Source organism: Mustela nivalis, assembly GCF_964662115.1.
Source record: "Mustela nivalis genome assembly, chromosome: 4".
NCBI classification, from domain to species: Eukaryota; Metazoa; Chordata; class Mammalia; order Carnivora; family Mustelidae; genus Mustela; species Mustela nivalis.
Genome location: NC_139023.1, coordinates 22934365 through 22959445, shown reverse-complemented (window position 1 = coordinate 22959445; position 25081 = coordinate 22934365). Strand labels below are relative to the sequence as shown.

The 25081-nt window shown below is 41.3% G+C and overlaps 1 protein-coding gene across 4 annotated transcripts in view; it reads left to right on the top strand.

Moving 5' to 3' along the window:
- The window catches only part of CRACD (capping protein inhibiting regulator of actin dynamics), a 272503-nt gene that overhangs the window by 117392 nt on the left and 130030 nt on the right, over positions 1–25081 (top strand). For all 4 annotated transcript variants that reach the window (XM_082728635.1, XM_082728636.1, XM_082728634.1 and 1 more), the window contains exon 3: positions 16231–16360. The gene's annotated coding sequence lies outside the window, so the exon portion shown is untranslated. The remainder of the gene's footprint in view (positions 1–16230; positions 16361–25081) is intronic.

Here is a 25081-nt window from a genome sequence, read left to right as displayed (position 1 = left end):
TATGTACTCGTAATCTTCTTCACCTATCCCCCCACCCACCTCCTTTCTTGGAATGGCCATTTGTTCTCTGTTCCGAAGAATTTGGTTTTTTGTTTGTTTGTCTTCTTTGTAAAACTTTTTTTAAGGCAGAGAAAAGGGCCTTCAAGTAATGGTTATCCAACTTCAACTATAACTCTTATAAGGCTAAGACTGCATATTTGGAATTTTTTTTTTAAGATTTTTTTATTTATTTGAGAAAGAGAGAGACCATGAGCAAGGGGGGTGATGGGCAGAGAGAGAAACAGATTCCCCACTGAGCAGGGAGCCCAACTCAGTCCCAAGACCTAGAGATCATGACCTGAGCGGAATGCAGACACTTGACCAACTGAGAATTTCTGATTTAGTAAGTGTGTGATGGTGCCCTAGACTCTGCCTATTTGACAGCATGTTTGGTGATTGTGGTGTAAACACTCCATGCACCAGACTTTTTAAGAATACTCTCTTGAAAGAACTATCCCAACATAGTTTTAGTGACACTGTGGATAATTTTTTTCACTTCTTGATTTGCCTTTTGTGGTGATTGCTGTTACTAACTGCTTTTATAATGAAAAAAGGAAATTTAAAATTTACCTTAGGCTATTCAATTATGAATAAATTTATAAACTATTTTAATTTTTAAATAAAAGTAACGCATGTTATCTCCACATAGCTAATAAAAAGAACATGTCTGATGTACTGCACTGATATGCAGTGATCACTAACATGCCTTGTTAAGGGAAAACAAATGTGAAGGACAGTGTGTTGTACATCCAATTTATGTTAAGAAAAAGGAGAGGAGAAAGGGTGAGAACACGTACATACATGGTTGTATATACAAAGAATCCCTGGAAAGACACAGAAGAAACTGGAACCATCCCTTCCCAGCATTCTGTTAGATCAAGGGGATTTGGGAACACAGAAAAACTTTGGATCCTTCACAGATGTGGATAATGAACACAGAAAAACTTTGGATCCTTCACAAATGTGGATAATTAGATGGGAGAGCTAGCCTGAAAACCTAATGATCATTTGTCAACCAGTTTCTAGGAAAAGACCATCAGTATTTCAACAATTGATCTTCTAAACCAGCACATAAGACAAATCACATCCTTTTTTAAAAGATTTTATTTGTTTGAGAGAGAGAGAGAGCTCGCAAAGGTTGGAGGGAGGGATAGAGGGAGAAATAGGAACGGGGAAGACTCCCAATCAGGGAGCCCAATGTGGGACTCAGTCCCAGACCCTGGGATCATGACCTGAGCCAAAGACAGACGCTTAACCAACTGAGCCACCAAGATGTCCAACAAATCACGTAGTTTAAAAAAGATTTTTGATCATGAGATGACTAGAATTCACTTACATCTTCAGGCTCCACTTCTAATTCTAATTTCCGCTGCATCTGCAGTTACTTCCTCCACAGAAGTCTTGAATCCCTCAAATTCCTCTGTGAGAGCTGGAATCAACTTCTTCCAAACTTCTGTTCATGTTGATATTTTGACCTGTGAATCACAGATGTTTTTCTTCTTCTTCTTCTTTTTTTTTAAAAATATTTTATTTATTTATTTAACACAGAGAAAGATCACAAGTAGCCAGAGAGGCAGGCAGAGAGACAGGGGGAAGCAGGCTCCCTGCTGAGCAGAGAGCCGATGTGGGGCTCAATCCAGGACCCTGAGATCATGACCTGAGCCAAAGACAGAGAGGCTTAACCTACTGAGCCACCCAGGTGCCCCAATCACAGAATTTTTTAATAGCATTCAGAATGGTGAATCCTTTCCAGAAGGTTTTTCATTTACTTGCCCAGATGCATAGAGGAATCACTGTCTATGACCACTGTAGCTTTATGAAATGTATCTGTCTTCTTTTAAATGAAGCGTATTTCTTAAATGATAAGACTTGAAAATAGAAATGACTGCAGAATGGACGGGTGGGTATTGTGTTAGCAGGTACAAAAACAGTATTAATTTCATTGTCCATCTCCATCAGAGTACTGGGTACATTGTCAAAGGGCAGTCATATTAAAAGTCTTCTCCCCGCCCCCCCGCCCCGAGTAGTAGTCTTAACAGTGGGGTTAAATAGTAAACCATGTTGTAAACAGATGTGCTGTTATCTAGGCATTGTTGTATGATTTCTAGAGCATAGACAGTAGATTTAGCATAATTCTTAAGGGCCTTAGGGTTTTCGGAATGGTAAATGTGCATTGGCTTCAACCTGAAGTCACCAGCTGCATTAGCCTCTCACAAGAGTCAGCCTGTCCTTTGTAGCTTTGAAGCCAGACACTGACTTCTCTCCAGCTAGGAGAGTCCTAATTGGCATCTCCTTCCAACAGAAGGCTGTTTTGTCTCCATGAAAATCTGCTGTTTGGTGTGACCACCTCTATGAATTCTCTCTCGGCTGGATGTTCTGGGGAACTTGCTGCAGCTTCTCCATCAGCACGTGCTGCCTCACCCTGCACCTTGTGTTCTGGAGATGGCTTCTTTCCGCAGACCTCATGCACCAGCCTCTGATGGCTTCACCCCTTTTCTTCTGCCCTGCCCCTTCCTCACCTCTCTTGGCCTTCACAGACTACAGGAGTTAGGGCCTTGGTCTGGATTAGGCTTTTGTTTAAGGGAATGTTGTGGCTGGTTTGATCTTCTGTCCTGACCACTAAAACTTTCTCCATGTCAGCAAGAAGGCTGTCTTGCTTTCTTACCATTTGCATGTTCAGTGGAGTAGCACTTTTAATTTCCTTCAAGAACTTTCCTTTGCATTCACATCTTGGCCAACTATTTAGTGCCAGAGGCCTTATGTTTCAGCCTGTTGACTTTTGACATGCCCTCCTCCTAACCTTAATCATTTGTGGCGTTTGCTTTAAATTGAGAGACTTGTGACTCTTCCTTTAACTTGAACACTTAGAGGCCAGTGTAGGCTTATTAAATGGCCTCATTTCAATATTGTGTCTCGGAGTAGGGAGGTCCCTGGAGAAGGAATGAGTTGGGGGAACAACCAGTTGGAGCAGTCAGAACACACACAACATTTATCTATTGTGTTCACCATCCTCTATGGGCACAGTTCATGACTCCCTAAAACAATTTACAGTATTAAGATCACAGATCACCATAACAAATATAATGATAATGAAGAAGTCTGAATTGCGAGAATGACCAAAATGCGACTGACACGAAATGTTGGATAAGTGGCACCGATTGTCTTGCTCGACACAGGGTTGCCACAAACCTTCAGTTGGTAAAAACTGCCGTCTCTGTAGCTCAGTAAAGCAAAGGGCAGTGAAACCGGATAAGCCTGTACTCTCGAAAGGAAAGACGCCTCGGCCATCTGTCTCAAAGCTGTAACTTCCAGAGTTGGCGAACAGATGTACAGGTTCATGACCCCCTACCAGGCTCATCTTTTCATGCCTGAACCCTAGATTTTTCTCTAAAAATATAGGAAATTAATAGCAATTTGGAGGTTGCAGTTTATTTCCTAAGATGTGCTTATAAACATTTACCTTTGGGGAGTTGAAAAGAAAGCAATAGATTATTTTACTCATCTGTAATTAGGACAACCAACAGAAATATACATCTGGTGAGCTACTTTACTGCCAAGAACTGAATGTGTCCAGTCTCATAATCAGGTTCTGTTTGTACTTTCACTGAGCAGCAGAACAAAAAACCCTCCCTTTCCCCTGTTCTTCCTCCTCCCCCCTCCATAATGGAATAACATGATACCGTCTTTTTTTTTTTTTAAAGATTTTATTTATTTGACAGAGATCACAAGTAGACAGAGAGGCAGGCAGAGAGAGAGAGAGAGAGAGAGAGAGAGAGAGAGAAGCAGGCTCCCTGCTGAGCAGAGAGGCCGATGCGGGACTCGATCCCAGGACCTTGAGATCATGACCTGAGCCAAAGGCAGCGGCTTAACCCACTGAGCCACCCAGGTGCCCCCATGATACCATCTTTACAAACATAGAGGACCCTTCATTTCTCGGCTTGTGACTCTCTGTCTCTCATATGGTTTCTGGTTTGAGTGGAATGGTGGTTCCTGGTGCAATCCAATTAGCCACGAAGAGTGAAGCTCTCTGTGGGGCTTATGGATATGCTGTTGCTCTGTTGGGAGTGGTGATCATGAATCACAGTGTTAGTGGAAATGTTAACTGGAAGGCTCAGGAAAGATCACATTTTTTTTCTATGCTGGTCATTGAAAGTAAGGAAGCTTAGATTTGAGAGTTATCATGGATACTTGTGGGATACAAGGACGCTGATTTGCCCAGAGTAGACAATTTGTGATAGCCGGTGGTTGGTGTAGGTAATAGGAAGGGGTTAGATGGGTTAAGTAGGGCCAGGTTTAGTGGGGAAGTCTTGAATGACAGATTCAGTTTAGGAATTTATTCTGTGAATAACAGGGAGTTAATGCATGTTTTGTAGGAAGAGAATAACTTAATGCGAGAAGAGTTTCCCAGAGTAATCTGGCAATACTGTTTAGCACATAGCAGAGGCTGACTAACTAAATAGCACGATGTTGTAGCAAGTCAGGCATGACTAGATGAGAGCCTGAATTAGGATGGGGACAGAGAGAGCAGATGAAAGAGACATTCAAGGAAAGAAACAAGATTTTTTAAAAAACTAACCAGGCCTAGAGAATAACAGAGAATGAGTAAGGAAATGCCTGGTGTTAGTCTTAGAAAAGCGTGCTGTCATTACAGCTGGTAAGAAATAGATATTTGCTTTGCTTTGAACATTTATCAGAGAGAAGGAGAAAAATATGTAGAGTTAGAAGCAATGAGGAACATACAGTTATAAAGGAAACCAGAGAAGCAGAAAGTTTTAAATGGTGGTGTCCAGTTAACATCACACAATATGGGGCTGCAGCCGAGAGAGTGTTGAGTGTCAAGAAATATATTAAGCAAAGGCTTTTATTTGGGAGTCACGGGTCATTGTTGGTTTTCAGAAGTGCAATTACTTTGGCCAGATTAGGGATGATTCAGGGGCCAAGGAGAGAAAAGTGCTGAGATGATGGAGATAAAAGGCATAGACCACTTGCCTCTGAAATTTAATAGTGACAGGAAGATGAGAAATGAAAATTTATACCAGCGGCAACCTTTCAGATTACCAAAACTTGCAGTTTGGCTAAGAGGTCTTTCCTGCGCAGAGGAATAGTAGAAAATGGTAAGATGTGGGAGGGGCTAGATTTGAACCCTTCAGCCTGACTCTGCAGATAAAACATCTATGCAGATGTGGCCATGTGCTCATGGCTTTAGATTTCCCTCTCCTGCAGCTCCAGCCACACAGTGTTGGGCAGGTCTTTTGCACCTGCACATTCCCGGAAGTTCTGTTGGAACATTAGAGGCAGACGAAGGCAGGAGGTGAAGGAGCAGAGTTTCTGTTCTCCTCTTGCTTGTGCATGCGTGAGGAGAAGCAAGGGAAGGAGCTAATTTATATTACTTCCCCCCCAGCCTTACCATATAATTTCATATCCAGTCCAAACTGGAATTTGGGGTTCTTGACCCGAAGTCCAGACATTCCTGCCACACTGTGCTGTCAGGTTGGAGGCCTTGGAGAAGGAAAAGGAGAACCATATCCCAGGATGGGTCCTGCTGTCCACTCTGAGCCACCCAAACTGGAGTCATAGCTTCTCTTGCCAATTGTTGTTGAGAAAGGATGGAGAACACGCCGCTCAGAGTGACTGGGTTGTGCCTGTGCGCAGAGTGGACGCTTCCCAAGGAGAAACCCAATTCCACCTGGCCCAAACCAGCAGCATAGCTACTGCTCCTAGGCAGAAACTTTCTGAGTAATTCAGCTGTAGTTTCTCTGTTACCATCTGTTCTCAAGTGGCAGTCATAGCCATCATGCCTTGCGGAAGTAAATGAATCCTGGAGATATTGTCCTGCCCCCCTGCTGGACTCCTCACTGCTGGACTGACAGCTGGAACTACAAGCATCTGACTCTCAGCACTTGTTTTTTAGGGGGGATCTCCACAGACAGCAGGGGCTGTGGAACATCCTATTTATGGCTATGACAAAAGGAAAAAGTCGATTCATCAACTTGTTCTGAGGAATTTACCTGGATACACTTACTCTGAGCCCACTGAAGGGTCCTATTCTTCTTCCCTCTCCCTCTTCCCCATCAGTCCCCAGGGTGTGATACCAGGCCTATATTGCCTCATTAGTGCTGATTTTGTTGTCATATCTGAAAAAGAGACCCAGATATAATTATTCTTGGTTCACAAACTATTAGCAGTTGAAGTCTGAAGTTCCCTCTGAAGAAACGAGAAAGGAAATGAATAGGGGTGGGACTAGGGTTCCAAACCTGAGTGTTCAACATAGGGCACGTTGTAGCTTGCTACCTGAACAGTAAGTGGGCTTCCACGGAGCTAGCGTACTTGAGCTGGGAGTCACAGATTTACTGGAGTTCCACTGGCTTCTTTTGTCTAAGTGGGAAGATATTTAAGAGAGAGAAACCAGATTTTGGACCTGGTACCATACATACAATGCAGTCAATACTCATTATTCATGGATTCTGTGTTTGCCAACTTGCCTGCTAACTGAAACTTATTTGTAACCCTAAAATCAATATTTGGGGCATTTTAGTGGTCATTTGCGGACATGCACAGATCAGCGAAAAATTTTAGTTACCTGGTGTGCATGTTCCCCTCTGAGGTCGAACAAGGCAATGTTCTGCCTTCCTGTTTCAGCTCTCATACTATAAATAAGTATCCTTTTCGTGGTCAATTCAGTACCATGTAGTTTTGCATTTTTGTGGAGGTTTTTTTGTTGGTGGTGATTGTGCTCTTTTTTAAAATACGCCCCCACCTCCCCAGCCTAGTGCTGGCCTGCTGTTTAGTGTTCTCTAAGTGCAAGGAGGCTGTGGTGGACTTTACAGAGAAATATGTGTGTTAGATAAGGTTCATTCAGGCACGAGTTATAGAGCTGTTGGCCAAGAGTCCAGTCTTAACAGATAAACAATATGTATTTTAAAAGATGTCTTTCAATAGGAGCCCACATGAAATGACGTTATGTGGATATATTGATTGCTTGATCAAAATGTGGCCAGAGGTTCCCAGGAACCTAATCCTATACTTCTAGGAGCAGTGGTTCCACGGTTGCTGATTCAGTATCCATGGCAATCTAACAGAGCATGCCCACTGTACATAACAAGAACTGACTGTTCATAAAGCGAATGCTTCCTTTAGAATGAGGTATATTTCACTAATAGTTTGGGTTAATGGTGAATATCAAACACCATCCCAGTTGACTAATGAGAATTATAAACATCGTGAGATTTGAGCTGGGCTCCTGAATCTAAGCAGCACAGGTATTGGCATCTCTGGTCGATGCCCAGATCCTAGAGCCCTGCGAAAGAAGGGGACTTCTATAGGAGAAAGGATAAGCTCATTTCAGTTGTTGGTAGGCTGTGGGAGGTCCTCTAGAAATCTCAAAACTTTAAACTTAGCTCTCACTTGCCACTAAAAGGAGGATAAAGGGTTGAGAGAAAGAAAATTTTTTTGAGGAGTGTCTTTTTTTTCTCTTTCTTGCTCTTTTGTTGCTTTCTGCCTTTACTATTTTCTTAGGGAAATCCATGTTGATAATTATTTTTGTTCCTAGCTACCCAGAAAATGGCATCTTGTATTTTACCTGGCAACCCTAGATTGAAATGAAGGTGTCCAGAATCAAGAATTATGCATGAGAAATTACCAGAAGTTAGCTGTTGCTGGAGCATAAACTTTTTAAAGTTTGAGTCATTTAAGGAGTCATGAGGGACAGAGCTGCAGAGGGTGGCATCATAGTACTTACCACACTGTGGTAATTACTGGGTGTTTTTTATGTTTCTGTCAACTGGGACAAGATGTGCCTCTTCCCTCTTCCCAAGTCTTTAGCATAGTGGGTTCCACGCTGTAAATGAAGACTTCGCCGCTCCCCTCCATGGTTGTTCGCTTATTTATAAATGTTGAACATAAGAATATTTTGAGTACCATTAAACATTTACAAAACTGACATTTTTAAAGGGTGAGATAAGGATAACATGTTTAAAATTTTACTTTATTGATTAGTAGTACAAAAAATTCCCTTTGTTCCATGAAAACATATTCATTGAATATGTCATTATTTTTTCTTTGTTTTCTCTTGGTTTAACACTGTGTGATACAGACATTGATGGTATGGTTATAAGTTCATTTTATTTTCATAATTTAAGTAGCTAAAAAAGATAATTCATAAAGAGACGTTGAACCAAGTAGAAGAAAGACATTGTTGCTTCCACCTGGTAAATCATAATACATGTTTTTCAGTCATATCTATCAGCTTGCCAAAATTTTTGTTTCAATTCAGTGATAAGTTTTATTTTCCCATGTTAGTCAGTTATTTTTGCTGATTATTATTAAGGTATTGCATTTTTATATTTCTAGCAAAGAATTCAAAACTCATTAAAATTCATTTGGAAGATTTAGAAAAATTCTGTTTCCGAGCTTTTTTTAAAACACTTTTTTTTTAAAAAAGATTTTATTTATTTATTTGGAAGAGAGACAGTGAGAGAGAACATGAGAGGCGAGAAGGTCAGAGGGAGAAGCAGACTCCCTATGGGGCTGGGAGCCCGATGCAGGACTCGATCCCGGGACTCCAGGACCATGACCTGAGCCGATCCCGGGACTCCAGGACCATGACCTGAGCCGAAGGCAGTTGCTCAACCAACTGAGCCACCCAGGCGCCCCTGTTTCCAAGCTTTTTAAAGTGTGCGGATATGCGGGTTTTCCCTGACTACTTGTTCTTTCAGCATTCACATATTCAAGTATTAATGCTAGGCATCATACTAGACTAGAACAGTAACCACACAACAGACCAAAAATTCCTGCTCTCATTCAGTGGGAGAGGGAGATAGGCAGTAAGCTGATAAACAAGTAGAGTTAAAATATGTTAGATGGTGAGAAGCATTAAAGAGAAAAACAAAGCAAGGAAGGGGGATGGGGAGTGGTGGGAGTCGTTACTATTTTAGGTAGGGAGGCCGGGGCAGACCCTGTGGAAAAGTGTTCTTTAAGACTTGAAGGCAGTGAGGGAAGATATCTGGGGACATATTTCCAGCAAAGGGAATAGCCAGTGGAAAGCCCTGAGACAACGTGCCTGGCCTTTGGGGCCCCATTGGGGTTTGAGTGGAATAAGTTAAGACAAGGGTAGTAGGAAGTGATGTCAGTGAGGTAGTGAGGAAATCACGTAATGACTCATAGGCCACTGTAAGGAATTTGGCTTCATGCTGAGACATACAGGAAATCATTAGATGGCTTGGGGCAAATGAGTGGTGTGATTTGATTTAGTTGTTAATAAGGTGACTGGCTGCTGACGGCAATGGTGTGGGGCAGGAGTTGGGCAAAGAGTCTTTGCCAGGACTCACCTGGGAAGCTGTAGTGTTAATCTGGGATGAGATGATTTTGGTTGGGACTAGCATGGTAGCACTGTAGACAGGGAGAAGTGATTGTGTTCTTGATGTATTTGGAAGATTTGCTAACATTAGTTGAGGGAAATGTGAAAAAGAGAGAATTCAAGGATGACTCCTCTAGGTGATACTTTCATCATTTTCAACAACAAAATCACCTGATAAAAACCTCTCCGAGCACCCATTTTCAAAATATTGTTGCCATAGAATGAATTTCCTTGACAAGTAATTATCACTTATTTTTAAAGCATCAACTTGATCAGAAAAGTAAATAACAACTGGCAGTGAGCAGAACTGCTATTAAATTATTTTTGGAAAAAATATTAAACATGCTTATGTTTTTATTTTTATTTTTTATTATTTTTATTTTTTTTAAGATTTTATTTATTCATTTGACAGACAGAGATCACAAGTAGGCAGAGAGGCAGGCAGAGAGAGAGAGGAGGAAGCAGGCTCCCCACTGAGCAGAGAGCCTGATGTGGGGCTCAATCCCAGGATCCTGGGATCATGACCTGAGCTGAAGGCAGAGGCTTTAACCCACTGAGCCACCCAGGCGCCCCTGCTTATGTTTTTACATCAAATATCTCTCTCCTGAAGTTTATAGCTGATAGTTGGCATCCCTGAAACTGTCATGGTATTTGAGAACACTTGTCTATTTGTAAAAGAAAAAATGTGAGGCAACTTAAAATTTGACAACTCTTCTTGGTGCAGTGGTATGACAATAACCAAGCAACCACTGTTCCTCCAGTGTAAAAAATTGTCATGATCACTCCTCATGTTATTACAAGGTTTTATAATGACTCTACGAAATTAACGATATTGGTGACATTCTGGGTGCTCTTCTAGATTCAACTTCTTTTCAGTAATAGCTTGCCTGTGAGTGAGTTTCATGTGTGGTATTAACTTTTCTAGGACTCCTTTTTTTCACTCAGTGTGTATATGTGCTCCATAAAACATTGTTTTCATTAAGCAAGTCATTTATTATTGGAACATATATTTCTTCCATGGTACTCCTTTCTTTAGCGGCTCACTAAAAAAGTAGTTCGTTAGACAGAAACATGTGTACTTTCATTGAAATAGTATGAAATTTTTGCATGGTGAGTAATTTTTAAATATTTATTTCCTCAGATTTCTACCAACATTTTCTTTAACTGTTGACTGTTAACTGTTAACTGTTGACATATTTCATCTGTACATGATGTAATTACCTATAAATTACTAATGCAAGTGGCTGATGTTGGTATATTATTTAAATCATTTTTCACAGTGGCAGAGTATTTTACAAATGGTGTGTGGCTTTTATCTTTTTTTGAAACTACTTATTATGGGGTTGCCTGGGTGGCTCAATCATTAAGTGCCTGTCTTGGGCTCAGGTCATGATCCCAGGATCCTGGGATCAAGCCCCACATCGGGCTCCCTGCTCAGCAGGAAGCCTGCTTCTTCCTCTCCTACTCCCCCTGCTTGTGTTCCCTCTCTTGCTGTGTCTCTCTCTGCCAAATAAATAAGATCTTAAAAAAAAAAAGAGAAAAAGAAAATACTTATTACTATGTATTGAGTATCAACATCATCAGGGTCAACATCAGTGAAAAACATGTAGAGATTTATATTCACATTCTGGAGATTAAAATTAATATAATTTTATTATTTTATTTTTCTTATTTCAAGTTTTTATTTAAATTTGAGTTGGATAATGTGTAAAGTAATACTGCCTGCAGGTATGGAGTTTAGTGATTTATCACTTCCGTACATCACCCAGGGCTGTCACAACAAGTACCCTCCTTAATCCCCGTCAGGCATTTAGCCCGTCCCCTGCCCATCTCCCTCCAACAACCCTCATCTTTTTCTCTATAGTTAAGAGTCTCTTATTGTTTGCTTCCCTCTTTTTTTCCCCTTCATTTTTGTTCATCTGTTTTGTTTCTTAAATTGCACTTATGAGTGAAATCAAATAATATGTGTCTTTTTCTGATGAGTCATTTCCCTTAGCATACTATCTCTAGCTCCAATCATGTCATTGCAAATGGCAAGATTTCATTCTTTTTGGTGGTTGAATAATATTCGTGTGTGTGTGTGTGTGTGTGTGTGTGTGTATACACACCATCTCTTTGTGCATTCATCAGTCGATGGACATTTGGGCTTTTTCCATAATTTGTCTATTGTTAATAATGCCTCTTTAAACACCGGGGTGCATGTGCCTCTTTGAATCAGTATTTTTGTTATCTTTTGGATAATTACGCAGTAATGCAATTGTTGGGTCATAGGGCTGGAGACTTAATTTTAAAATGTCTTGTTAGGGGCACCTGGGTGGCTCAGTAGGTTAAGGCCTCTGCCTTCAACTCAGGTCGTAATCCCACGGTCCTGGGATCAAGCCCCACTTCAGGCTCTCTGCTCAGCGGGGAGCCTGCTTCCCTTCCTCTCTCTCTCTGCCTGCCTCTCCACCTATTTGTGATCTCTGTCTGTCAAATATATAAAAAACCAAAATCTTTTTTTAAAAAATGTCTTGCTAATCACACTGGCCTTGTTGTGTTGTTAATTGCCATTTTAAGGCAGACTATGCACTAAGAATGTAGTTCACTCCTGATAATAGTGGATGTAAATCAGTATTTTAAATAGTTTTATTGATAGTTTCAGATCTTGGGGACAGCTGTCTTGTTAGATATCGGGTCAATATTGTTTTGACGTCATAGTGATGCTGGCAAAGAGCTCATATTTGAGATTCTGGGAACTTTGCAGTGTCTTCCTGTTTATTTCTGTTATTTTGTAGTCCCTTCTCTGTAAAATATAAAAGCAAAACTCTCATGAGCAAAATAGACCCTGTGCTTATCTTTGGGAACAACAAGAGAGGAACTGAGGAGACTTTGTCTGTCTGAAATAACATTGTGGGAAGAACACTCTTAGGTAATAGAGTTGAGAAGGAGCAGCTTTGGCCCTTGAGCTTGCTGAAGGATTTATTAGTATTACTAATCTTTTTCAAAGAACCAACTTTTTGCCTTTGATGACTTTTTTTATTCTAAAGTTCATTGATTTCTGCTCTTATTTTTTATTATTTACTTCCTCTTTCTTTCTTTGGATTTATCTATGTTCTTTTTTTTTTTTTTTAAGATTCTATTTATTTATTTGACAGACAGAAATCACAAGTAGGCAGAGAGGCAGGCAGAGGGAGAGGAGGAAGCAGGCTCCCTGTGGAGCAGAGAGCCCGATGTGGGTTTCCATCCCAAGAAGGTGGGATGATGACCCCGGCCAAAGGCAGAGGTCTTAACCCACTGAGCCACCCAGGCACCCCTCTATGATCTTTCTTGAATTCCTTGAGATAGATATATAAACAACTGCTTTTTAAACTTTTAAAATATAACTATAGCTACATTTCACCATTTTTTATTTATCATTTCAGTATTACTTAGGTCAAAAATTTTTTCTAATTAACACTGTGATTTCTTCTCTGACCCATTGGTTGTTTAGATATGTGCTGCTTAATTGTCAGAAACTTGAGGACTCTGGTTATCACTTATATATTGATTTCTAGCTTAACTGAGAAAATACTGCACTGTATGTCAATTAATTGATGAGGGTCTATGACAATTCAATTAGGGAGGGAAGGTCATTTCAACAAATATTACTAGAGTAAGTGCGAGGAAAATAAACCTCTTGCCTTTGTCTTATGCCACAAATAACAATCAGTTTGAGGTAGATCATAAAGCTAAAACTGCAGAACTCCTGGAGAATGTTTTTTAGGCTTTTAAGTAGACTTTAAGCAAAGATTGTTGAAGGACACTGAAAGCACTAAACATAAAGAAAAAGTGATAAATTGGAGTTCATCAACATTACAAATTTCTATTCATCAAAAAGACAGAAATTGTAAATGTTTCTTTTTTTTTTTAAGATTTTATTTATTTATTTGACAGACAGAGATCACAAGTAGGCAGAGAGGCAGGCAGAGAGAGAGAGAGGAGGAAGCAGGCTCCCTGCTGAGCAGAGAGCCCGATGCGGGACTCGATCCCAAGACCCTGAGATCATGACCCGAGCCGAAGGCAGAGGCTTAACCCTCTGAGCCACCCAGGCACCCCAAAAAAGACAGAAATTGTAAAGGAAACCCACAGACTGGGAGAAAATATATGTAATATGTGTATCTGACAAAGGACTGGTATCAGAATATAAAAAGAACTCCTATAAATCAATAATGTAAGAACTATAATTTAAAAAATAGACCAAAGTCCTACAACAGATCCTGCATAAAAGAAGATGTTTAAAAAGTTACAACTATTAGTCACCAGGGAGTTGCAAATCAAAACCTCACACTAGAATGGCTCAAATTGAAAGTCTGCCAACACCAAATGTCGATGAGGCTGTGTAAACTGGAGCTTCTATGTGTTACTGATGGGAGTATAGAATGATACAGCTATTTTGGAAAAATGTTTGGCAGTTTCTTATAAAGTTAAACATTCATCAACTTTCTAACCTAGCAGTTCCACTCCTAGGTGCTTATCCAAGAGAAATGGAAATATATTGTTCATAGAAATATGTTCATAGAAATAGATGTTCATAGAAAGGTTTGTACAAGAATGTTTATAGCAGTGTTATTCATAATAGCTCTCAAATAGAAACCAAATGTCCATTCATCAGGAGAATATATTATAAGTTTTGGTGTTTTCATACAAAAGATTACATTCTATATAAGCCCATTTGTATGAAGTTCAGAACTAATCTGTGGTAATAGAAATGTAGAAATGAGAACAGTGATTGCCTTTGGGTTGTGGCACTTCACAAAAATGGGCATGGGGAAACTTCCTGTAGTGATGGAGATGCTCTATATTTTTATTTTGTTGGTGGTTACCCAATTGGATTCCTTTATCAAAATGTATCAAATTGTACACTTAAAAGTAGCTTATTTTACTATATATAAATTACATTTTGCTCTAAAAAAGTTACTTTTTGCTATTTCTTGCTAATCTACATTATTTCAGAATAGTAAGTTCAAAAAAGTATTCCATGGTTTCTATTTGTTGAGATTTCTTGAAACTTACTTTATGACCCACATGTGGTTAATTTCTGTAAATGTTTCATGTGTATCTTAAAAGAATATGTAGTCACAGTAGTTGGTTACAACCTTTCCCACATAGGTTACTAAGGCTGAGCTTGTTAATTGTGTTACTCAAATCTTATGTATCCTTTTTCTTTGTCTTCTTCTTCTTCTTTTTTCTTTTTTTGCTTGTTCTGTGACTTACTGAGAGATCTGCGTTAAAATATTTTATAATCTTTATAATTTCAAACATACACATTGCAATTATTTTAAAGACCATATTCTATGACTCGTCACCTCTGGGTCCTGTTTTCATTGTCTGTTTCTTAAATAGATGCCCTGGCATGCCTGGTATTGTTGATTGAATGCAAGACATTACGTACAAAGAATCACAGATACTGTAGATGAATCTTCCTCCATGGAGCTTGCTTATGCTTCTGATAGACAGTTATAGTAGGGCAGACCTTCTTAATCCAGTGAGGTACCAAACTGATTTGATAATCAGCTCTGGTATTTTTTGGTCTCCTCACTTCATGTGCCTCTAAGCTTCTGCTTTCTGCTTTGGCTTCTCAGCAGTTTTGCCCTGTGCCTCTTAAACATCAATAGATGTCTTCTTTTTTTTTTTTTTTTTTTTTTTTTTTGAGTGAGAGAGGGGAAGGAAAGGGCAGAGGAAGGAAGAGACTCTTAGGCTCCACCCTGTGCATGGAGCCCAGTGCAGCTTGATCTCTCAACCCTGAGATCATGGCCTGAGCCGAAATTAAGAGTTGGGGACACTTAACCAACTGAGCCACCCAGGCGCCCCAAGATCAGTAGGTGGCTTGAAAGGAAAAGCAATATAATGATTTGTGTCAGTTTTGTTTTTCTTCTAAGATCTTGGCGTCTCTTGTCCTGGCTACCTTGGTAGCACTCTAATGCCTTTAAACAGGTTATTAAATACATATCCAGGTTTTCTAGTTGTGTTTGATGGGAAGTTGGTCTGATACAAGCTAGCCCCTTATAGCCAGAGCTGGGAATCCTTCTCTAAGCCCATACAGAGACCTCCTCCTCCGGCCCAGACAGCCGTTGTCATCCTGAGATTTGAAGAGATTTCTTTCTGAGTGATTGCCTCAGAACTTTGTCTTCTTTTCCTAGCTATGCAAAATGCATATCTGAATTCGGGGGGGGGGGTGCGGGGGGAGTGTCTCCTAGACATTTCCCACATCCATTTCAGTTAAAACCTATGGTCACCGGGTGACGGTTTTCATTCCGGTATGTTTTTTAAGAGATTGTGCATGCCCTACCCACAGGGAGCCCATTAAATTAACTCTGTGATTGGTATTTGAATAAAAAGGTGCCTTTTGCTACCTCTGGGGTAGGGAACAATCCAATGATTACGGCTTTTAATTCTCTGCTAGGTTGAATTAGTATCTTCTAGCTCCTTGAATTTTGGGTAAACTACCATGGAGCACTGGATGTGGTGCATAAACAATGAACTTTGGAACACTGAAAAAAATAAAATTTAAAAAGATAAATATGATAATTCTGTATGTAAGAAGGATTGGGCACCTTGGTATTCATGGAGAAGATGCTTTCAGTCCCTTCAAATGTACAAACAATTTATAATAAATGCTTTTAAGGCACTAGAATAAATTTAGGCTAAGGAACTTTAATTTTATGAAACCTAATTTAAAACCTCAGGAAAAAAAATAAAAACACTCCTTTGTACCGAGTTCTGCTGGAATGAAAAAGAGATTCATTTTGAGGCTTCCCAAGAGAACTGAAGATATAAAGCTCTTGATGTTTTGTTTTTTTCTCAACAGTTCACAAGAGCAGTGACTCCCAGGTTTTTCTCAGCAATGTACTCCATTTCCTGGCACACTTAACCACTGATCTCCTTCTTACAAGAAAATTTTGGTGAAGAGTTACCCAGCAAGGAAAGGACGTGTGGCTGTTAAGATAGGTAAGTCATTTGTTTAGAGGATGGGGAAGGAAGTAGCTTATGGAGAAAGTACTAAAGAACATTTTATTTATTGTGAATGGCATGCTAGAAATGGATAGTATACATTTCACTGTCAAGTTAAAAGATCCTTGTTGCTGAGGATCTTCTAATTCTAGATTTAATTCTCAGCTCTTAGCAGCTGTATAAACTTGGCCACATCACTTAAATTCTCTGAGCCCCTTTCTTTCATCTGTATAAAAAAAATTAATATGAAAAGCTTTTGCAAATGGGAGGATATAATATAAAATGTAATTATCACTGTTTATTCTTTTGTTGCTGTTATAAAATTCTGTGGAATAGTTAGTGACCTTGTGTCTCATGGTGCATTTGGGCCATAGAACTTGGTACTGTGAATTTGGGGACTCCATATTGAGTGCCGGGTGTAGGAGACCCCCCCACCCCCTCCCCCATAAGAACAACATTGTACTGTTCTTTTGTCTCAAGTACCTACTACTTTTTAGAAGATGGGGCAAAGGATGAAAGTTAAAGACAAGATCAAAGGAAAGAAAATATCTGTATGAGCATTATATTAAGTGTTTAGATACACTATTTCATGTAATCCATGCACCAAGTCATGTAAGATGGATGTTATCCATTCCATTTTGCCTTAAAAGACAGAATTCCTTAGGCAGTCACTTAAAAGAAGATGAAAACCATTCTGATTTATCATAACTTGGAAGATATTATTGGATGGTGGGAACTTGAAGTTTTTAATTTTTCTAATGTTTTATAGTGTGCACGTACAGCTTCATAAAGTGGTTAATTAAAAATAAATAATGGGTTTTAAAGAATCTTTGTCAAGTACCCATTATGAACCAGGTACTGTTTTAGGTGTTTGTTCACATCAGTGAGCAAAACATGAAGATCTAGGCCCTCGTGGAGCTTATGTTCTAGCATCGTGGGAAACAGATAATAAATAATGCATGTAATAGAGAAATAAATAAAGTACTAGGCTATTAGAAGCCAGTAAGAATATGGAAACAAGAGAAAGAAAACCTAAGGGGACTTGGAGGTGCCGGGTGACGCAGGAGTACACACTGTAGTGTTAAATGGAACATCCAGGGTCAGCTTCATTGAGGAAAGATAGGAAGTCACAGTTCCCCGTGGACATGTTCTAGGCAAAGGAAGCAGGTGAAGCAAAAGCCCTAAGGAGTGAACAAGGTGGGCTATTTCGGTCATAGCCAGGAGGCCGATGAGCTGGCGCTGAGACTGGACAGGACAGTAGTGGGAGGCTGAGTTTAGAGATGCAGCGTCAGCTCCAGAGAAAATGTCACTTCCTTACTTCAAATGCGTAAGAAAAGTTACCTTGTTTTCTTCCTGCCTACTTGGTTTTTTTCTGTGTGTTTCTTCTGCATTTAAAATACATACACGTACACACACACCAAATAAGTTATCGCTCTCCCACTGTGTTAGTTCTTAGGACAACTGTAACATAGTACCACAAAGTAGGTGGCTTGAAATAGCAGAAATGTATTGTCTCACAGATCTGGAGCCTAGGAGTCTGAAATCAAGAGAGACACTGGGTATTCTATGCAGCTAATGAATCGTTTAACACTACATTAAAAACTAATGATGTACTCTACGCTGGCTAACTGAGTGTAATTAAAAAAAAAAAAAAAAAAGGAGAGAGGGCAGTGCTCCCTCTGAGACATAAAGGGGAGAATCCTTCCTTGCCCCTTCATAGGTGTGGTGGGGGCCAGCGATCCTTGGCTTTCCTGGGTCTGGTGCCACATCACATCACTCTGCCTCTGTCTTCCGATGTCATTCTCCCTGTGTGTTGGTGTTTTCCCAGGGCTGTCTTTCCTTTTCTTAGAAGGATGACAGGCATACTGGATTCAGGATCCTACTCCAGTATGATCTCACCTTCTTTCCAGATAAGCTCACATTCTGAGGTACTGAGGGTTAGCACTTAAGTATATCTTTTGGGGGGCACATTTTTACTCATAATAAAAATTAATAGCCCGTAATAATAATTAACAGTAGGTGTTATTCTTCCCATCATACTAGCGGAGAAGCAGGTTCAGAAAGCATAAGTGACTTGCCCAGAGTCCGTCAGTAAGCAGAAGAGCAGGTCAGTGCGCACCTGTGACAGGGATGTGAAGTTGGAGGTGACAGGGACAGTTCTGGCTGAGGACAGGAACTGCACACTGCAGCGTTGCAGTCCCTGTCCGTACTGCTTAACCTCAAGATAGCTCAAAATTGATGCTCTAGGGACGCCTGGGTGGCTCAGTTGGTTAAGCAGCTGCCTTCGGCTCGGGTCATGATCCCAGTGTCCTGGGATCGAGTCCCACATTGGGCTCCTTGCTCCGCAGGGAGCCTGCTTCTCCCTCTGACTCTGCCTTCCACTCTGCCTGTGCTCGCTCTTGCTCGCTCTCTCTCTGACAAATAAATAAATAAAATCTTAAAAAAAAAATTGATGCTCTATCTCAGCATTCCTATCAAAGGGAAGGTAGATGCCTCCTCCGTAACCCACTTCCCATTTTGCATTTCATTCCATAGCATTACAAGACATAGGAAACAGATGCTATTTCTCTGTTTTCAGAATTTTCCCAGAAAATTAATACTGTAATTTCTGTGGTGTGTAGAACATTTTGTGACAATACATGGTTTTTTTTTTTTTTTATTCATTTGATAGAGAGAGATCACAAGCAGGCAGAGAGGCAGGCAGAGAGAGAGAGAGGGAAGCAGGCTCCCTGCTGAGCAGAGAGCCCGATGCGGGACTCGATCCCAGGACCCTGAGATCATGACCTGAGCCGAAGGCAGCGGCTTAACCCACTGAGCCACCCAGGCGCCCTACATGGGTTTTTCTTATACAACATAGGAAAATATATGATTGAGTCAGTTGGCATATTATAGTAGAATTAGGGGATTTTTAGAGCATTTAATATATTTCCCTTTCTCATTATATTAAAAAAATTCTTTCTTAATACTGAATTTGTCTGGCCATTTGTGAGCCTGAAATCAGCATTAGAGCTTTATTTTTAGTCTTAGTCTTGAAGGATGCACCTGAGAAAAGGAAGGGTACACCAAAACAGCACTGAACACTTTTCCATGACGTCATGAGGGTGACATCCCTGGGTCAGGTTAAATGTGCACAAAACCACCAAAGGCAGTGTAGAGGAATCTCTAGATCCTGCTCAAGGAAAAACAAATCCTCAAGCTAAGTGTTAAGTCTGGGTGGTGAGACAAAGGGTGGTTGGAAAAAAGATCAGAAGGTCAAAACAGAAAAATTAGAGCTATGTCAAGAAGTAGAATGTAAGACATACTCAGTGGTTCAGAAAGTTACTTGGCTGAGGGCTTGCGAGGCTTCCTTGTCCATGGCCCTGACTGCATGGTGTGGGGTGAGAGAGGGCAGGCCCCCTTCTGCTTTTAGAGACTTGCTACCCATGATTTGTGGTGACAGTCTTGTAGTTTCTTTTCAAGTCCCCTTCTTTTTACCTCTTTTCTCAGTATGTATTTATTCCTCCCAAGTTCTTGGGCTTCACTTTTCACTTAACAGCTGACTGGCTTGGATCTGTGTGTTGAAGCATATATTCTTCTTAGAATCACAAAAGGGAAAACTGCCTCTCTTCCAAAGATGCTTCTACTCTGTTAAAATCGATTTTCTTTGTTCCTGAAAGAGTTAGGTCTTCATATTTTCCTACTGAATGAAAATGATCCACAGTCTTTGTCTGCCGTCCCCACCACAGCTGGCCACTGCCCAGAATGCGGCAAGGTCCCCTGGGTCTGGCGTGGGGGGCGGGCTCAGAGGTCAGTGAACACAGGTGCGCCCCACCGACTTTTGAGGACCTGACTGGCACCTCGTAAGGCAGAGAAACAGTTGCTGCTCTTGCTGCAGCGGCTGCTGCTAATTGTCAAGGGCCGACCGAGTCAGGGGTCACTGGTTTGAATTACTTCCCTGCTGCAGACATTCTGGGAAAATACGAGGCTTTTCACAAGAAAGGCCTAAAGGTGACAAGTATTAGAATTTAGTGGCCTACTTAATCCCTCTTATCACTGCAGAATGGGAATAAAATCCTCCTTATTTCCCAGTAGTGGTAAATGGTTGAGAAATGAGAAACACTGAGGCCTTCAGTTAGAAAACATTTATTTTTTTAATTCGGGTGAAATTCACATAGCATAATAATAGCCATTTTAAAGATTTATTTATTTATTATTTGGGAGAGAGAGCATATGTGCTTATGGGCAGGAGGGGCAAGGGAGAGAGAATCTGAGGCAGACTCTGCCCCCTCAGTGCAGAGCCTGACGTGGGGCTGCTCAGGGGGCTTGATCCCACAACCCTGAGATCATGATCTGAGGCGCAACCAAGGGTAGGACACTTAACTGCCTGTGCCAATCAGGTGCCCCCAAATTAGCCATTTTATTTATTTATTTTTTAAAAATATTTTATTTATTTATTTGACAGTGAGAGATCACAAGTCGGCAGGCAGAGAGGCAGGTAGAGTGAGAGGAGGAATCAGGCTCCCTGCTGAGCAGAGAGCCCGAAGTGGGGCTCGATCCCAGGACCCTGAGATCGTGACCCGAGCCAAGAGCAGAGGCTTTAACCCATTGAGCCACCCAGGCACCCCCAAATTAGCCATTTTAAAGTGAATGATTTAGTGGCCGTTAGTACATTCACAGTGTGGAGCAACTATCCCAGAACATTTTCACCGCCCCCCAAATTAAAAAAACCCGTACATGTTAGGCAGTTATTCCCCATTTCTCCTTCCCCTCAACCACTGACAACCACCGATCTGCTCTCTGTCTCTAGGGATTTATCTATTCTAGCTATTTAATATAAAGGGAATCATACAGGATGTGACTTTTTGTGTCTGGTAAAACATTTATTTTTAAACACAAGTCATTTTTATATCAGTTTCCTCTTGTCATAACAGTGGGAGAGCTGGGGTGCTGCCAGAGTATTAATGTCTCTCTGATTAGGCCCTCGAAGGAAAAAAAAAAAAAAAACGCTCTTCAGGAATACCTGCTTCACTTCTGCTGCGGGTGGGTTTCTCTTCATGAGATAACTCGCAATTTAGATTTAAGTTAATGTTACTTAATTTGGGAGGATCTGAAGAATTCAGCTTGACTTCAGGACGGCGGCCAGTCCCCTCTGGCATCCTTCCCCCCACCTCCAGTTTGTGTCATTGTCTAGTGGTCTGAACCCCAATTTATCCCATCATCCAGATGAACCTGTAACTGATACTTTGGCATCGGGATAGCTAGAGATTATATTGCTAGCTAAGCAACAAAGCGTAGTCTCCCCCCGGGGAGTTGAATGATACCAGCCGTTGAAGATGAAAATTTGAGAAATACTTTACACTGTCATCTGTAGAGGAGGCTGACCATCCTGCCACCTCCCTTCTCTCCCCCCTGGAACAGAGGCTGCTCAGGGAGGCCTCGGGATGCAGGCAGCAGGGGCCTGACTTGAGATTCCTCTCTCTCTCTCTCTCTCTGCCACAGTAACCCAAGGTAGGTTGCAGAGATGAAGCTGGCAGAGAAAGGGGCAGCTGGATGGCAAACAAGGTTCTGAGGGGACCCAAATTCTAGTTAAATCTTTTTGCAGGAGCAAAAGATCCTGCTGGTCTAGTGATGCAGAACTCGAGAATTAAATTGGCATAGAGCTAGTGCTTTCAGCAAATGCAACCTCTGGAAGTCTCTCTCGGGCAGATCCCCTGGGAGTGGCAGGACCGTTAAATGGAGGACAAATTACGACTCGCTGCCCTCAGATGGTGGTTATCGTGAGTGTGTTCTGCGCCAGGTGTGGCTGAGGCATCGACTGTCTGCTCCAAAATATCTTCCAGGGACCTGAGAATACCAGCTGGAGAGTAACCAATGAGTTGACATCACAGAGCAGCGACAGGGATGGGCTGGGGCACTTCTGTTGATCGCTCTTCCTCCCTCTTCTTTCATCTCTTTCTGTCTCCCTCCCTCCACTGACATGTGTGGAGCTCGTCCTGTGCCAGGCACTGTGCGGAGGGCCCAGAGTATGAACTCTGACCCTGCCCTCCCACCCCTGGTCTCCCCTCCACGCATGTCCTCCTGCGGTCGCCGAGCATTAGAAGTAGTTGTATACTTGTCTGTCTTCCGGAGAAGAAGGTAGCTTCTAAAGGCCAGAGTCCTTGCCCTGGAGCCTCTGAATCCAACATTGCCCTAGCAGAACTTTATGGAATTGAATTCAGATATGTAAGCAGATAACCGTATAAAATGTGATTAGTGATATTTGAGAGAGTTGTGCACAGAGTGCTGGGCAACACAAAGGGCAGGGTGAACAACTGCCAAAGGCAGCCGCAGGGCCTCCCCAGGGGTGTCATCTGAGCCCTCTTGAAAGATGAGAAGGTGTTTGCCAGACAAATGGGGCTCGGGGTGGGGGCACACAATCTCCAGAGGTCACACCTATGTGAATATGTTTCTTGGGAGGAGGCTGTGATCCTCTAAATCCTGCCCTTTCTTTCTCTAATGAAACTTCAGAAAATAACTCCGTGGTTGGCCACTATCTCTGGATCAAGCCCATGGACAGTATAGGCATCTTTTCTAGAAAGTGATAAGCCTGTTTCTTCTAGGAGCTAAAGGCCACTCCCCACCAAAAAATTCTGTTGAATTCCTTATCTCTAAACTACCATGTGTTTTAATCTTTCTTCTTCGTGTTGAAATAAACGTTTAAAAAAGTTCTTTTTCTAAATCGGTTTGAGTGGAGCCAAGATTTCACTCTGATAATCCTTTCACCATTTCAACAAATGTGTGTTGAATGCCTCCCCTGCTCTGGAGTCTCGGCTTACAAAGAACGAACAGTGAGCTAGTTTTTGCTCCCAAGGAGACTAAAACTGACACCAAACAGGAAGCTAAAGTAGCACAGGGATGGTCTTCCTTTAGCATTTACTATTAGCGTGTAGTCTTCATGCTGAGTTGGTATTGAAACTTTTTGGAGTAGGTGACTCCAGTTCTGAACTGAGGTTTAGGGGTCCAAGGAACAATCAAGAAAGCCACCCTTACCACTAGAAGATTAGCCAGGAAAAGCAAAAAAACATCTTTAGTCTAAAGTTTACTGAGTATGTATTTAAAAAAAAATTTTTTTTTTAAAGATTTTATTTATTTATCAGAGGGGGGGGGGGGAGAGCGAGCACAGGCAGACAGAATGGCAGGCAGAGGCAGAGGGAGAAGCAGGCTCCCTGCTCAGCAAGGAGCCCGATGTGGGACTCGATCCCAGGACGCTGGGATCATGACCTGAGCCGAAGGCAGCTGCTTAACCAACTGAGCCACCCAGGCGTCCCCTGAGTATGTATTTTAAGGAACTTCAGAAAGTCCACTTGATGCAGAAAGATACCCCAAAAGGAACACATAAGATAAAGTTTTATATTAAGTATTTGGTTATATATACTTCTATGTCTTATTTATAGATAAGATTCTATATCTTATGTCTTATAAGATTTCATTTATTTATTGAGAGAGAGACAGAGATAGGGCATGAGCAGAGGGAGAAGGAAAAGCAGACTCCCCGCCGAATAGGGAGCCCAACACTGAGCTTGATCCCAGGACCTGGAGATCTTGACCAGAGCCAAAGACATGACTGACTGAGCCGCCTAGGCGCCCCTACTGTATTTTACTTTATTTATTTTTCTTAGGAGGTTCCACGTCTAGCAAGGAGCCCAACATGGGGTCCAAACCCATGACCCCAAGATTAAGACCAGAGCTGAGATCTTCTACCCAAAGAGCTGAAACCCAGGGGCCCCAATACTTGTGTATTTTAAAAACATGTCATTTGATGTTCGTTTATTTGCCATAAATTTTGGTGTTTCTATAAGGACTTCAGAATTTTCTGGAACTGGTACACCAATTTATACTTCTGATGATTGCGCAGACAAAGATGTGGCTTACCAAGGTTTGTCTTACCTTTCCCAGTAGGGAACTGCCTAGTTCCGGGATAGATAGTGCCTGTGATCACCCGGTGCCACGACTCCGAAACGCGCTCCTTCTCTTCTCTCTCTTCCCCTCAGCCTTTCTGGCCTTCAAAGACAAAATCAGATGCCAGCTCTTCCATAATTCGTTCTCTGACACCCCTTGCTTCCCATAAATTACTCATTTTCTTGCCTCCAGACTTCCATAACAGCTCATTCTGCCCCTGTAATGCACACAGAACATAACATTTTCTACCCGGTTTATACTTTTGGGTAAATGTGTTATATCCCATATGAAATGATAATTTCCTTGGAATCAGTAATATTTTCTTTTGTCTTTATATCTCGTCCCTTCTTCCCTCTTCCAGTACCTGTTACATGAAGAGCTATAATGGACACTCAATAATAATTCACTGAAATGGCATCAGTGGATGGAATTTCAGTCTAGATTAGTGAATGTCGGCATCCTTCTGGATGCCATCGTCCATAGCGTAAATCCTTAAACCATTGTTTCCCAAAGTAAGTTCCAGTTCAATAGCCCGTACAAATGTCTAAGGTCAGAACTTATGGAAAATTTTAGTTAAACAAAGTTAAACAGGATTCTTTACCGTAGGACTTTCTAAATTGTAGGCACTGAGAGGGAGATAAAGTGAATGATGTTTCCCAAAATTATCTGACCAGAAAAACCTTGATAATTTTCTGAAGATGTATATTAGTTCCCTCTTGCTGTTCTAACAAATTCCCTTGAAGTTACTGGCTGAAAGCAATGCAAGTTCTGGAGGTCAGAAGTCTAAAATGAGGTAGTGGG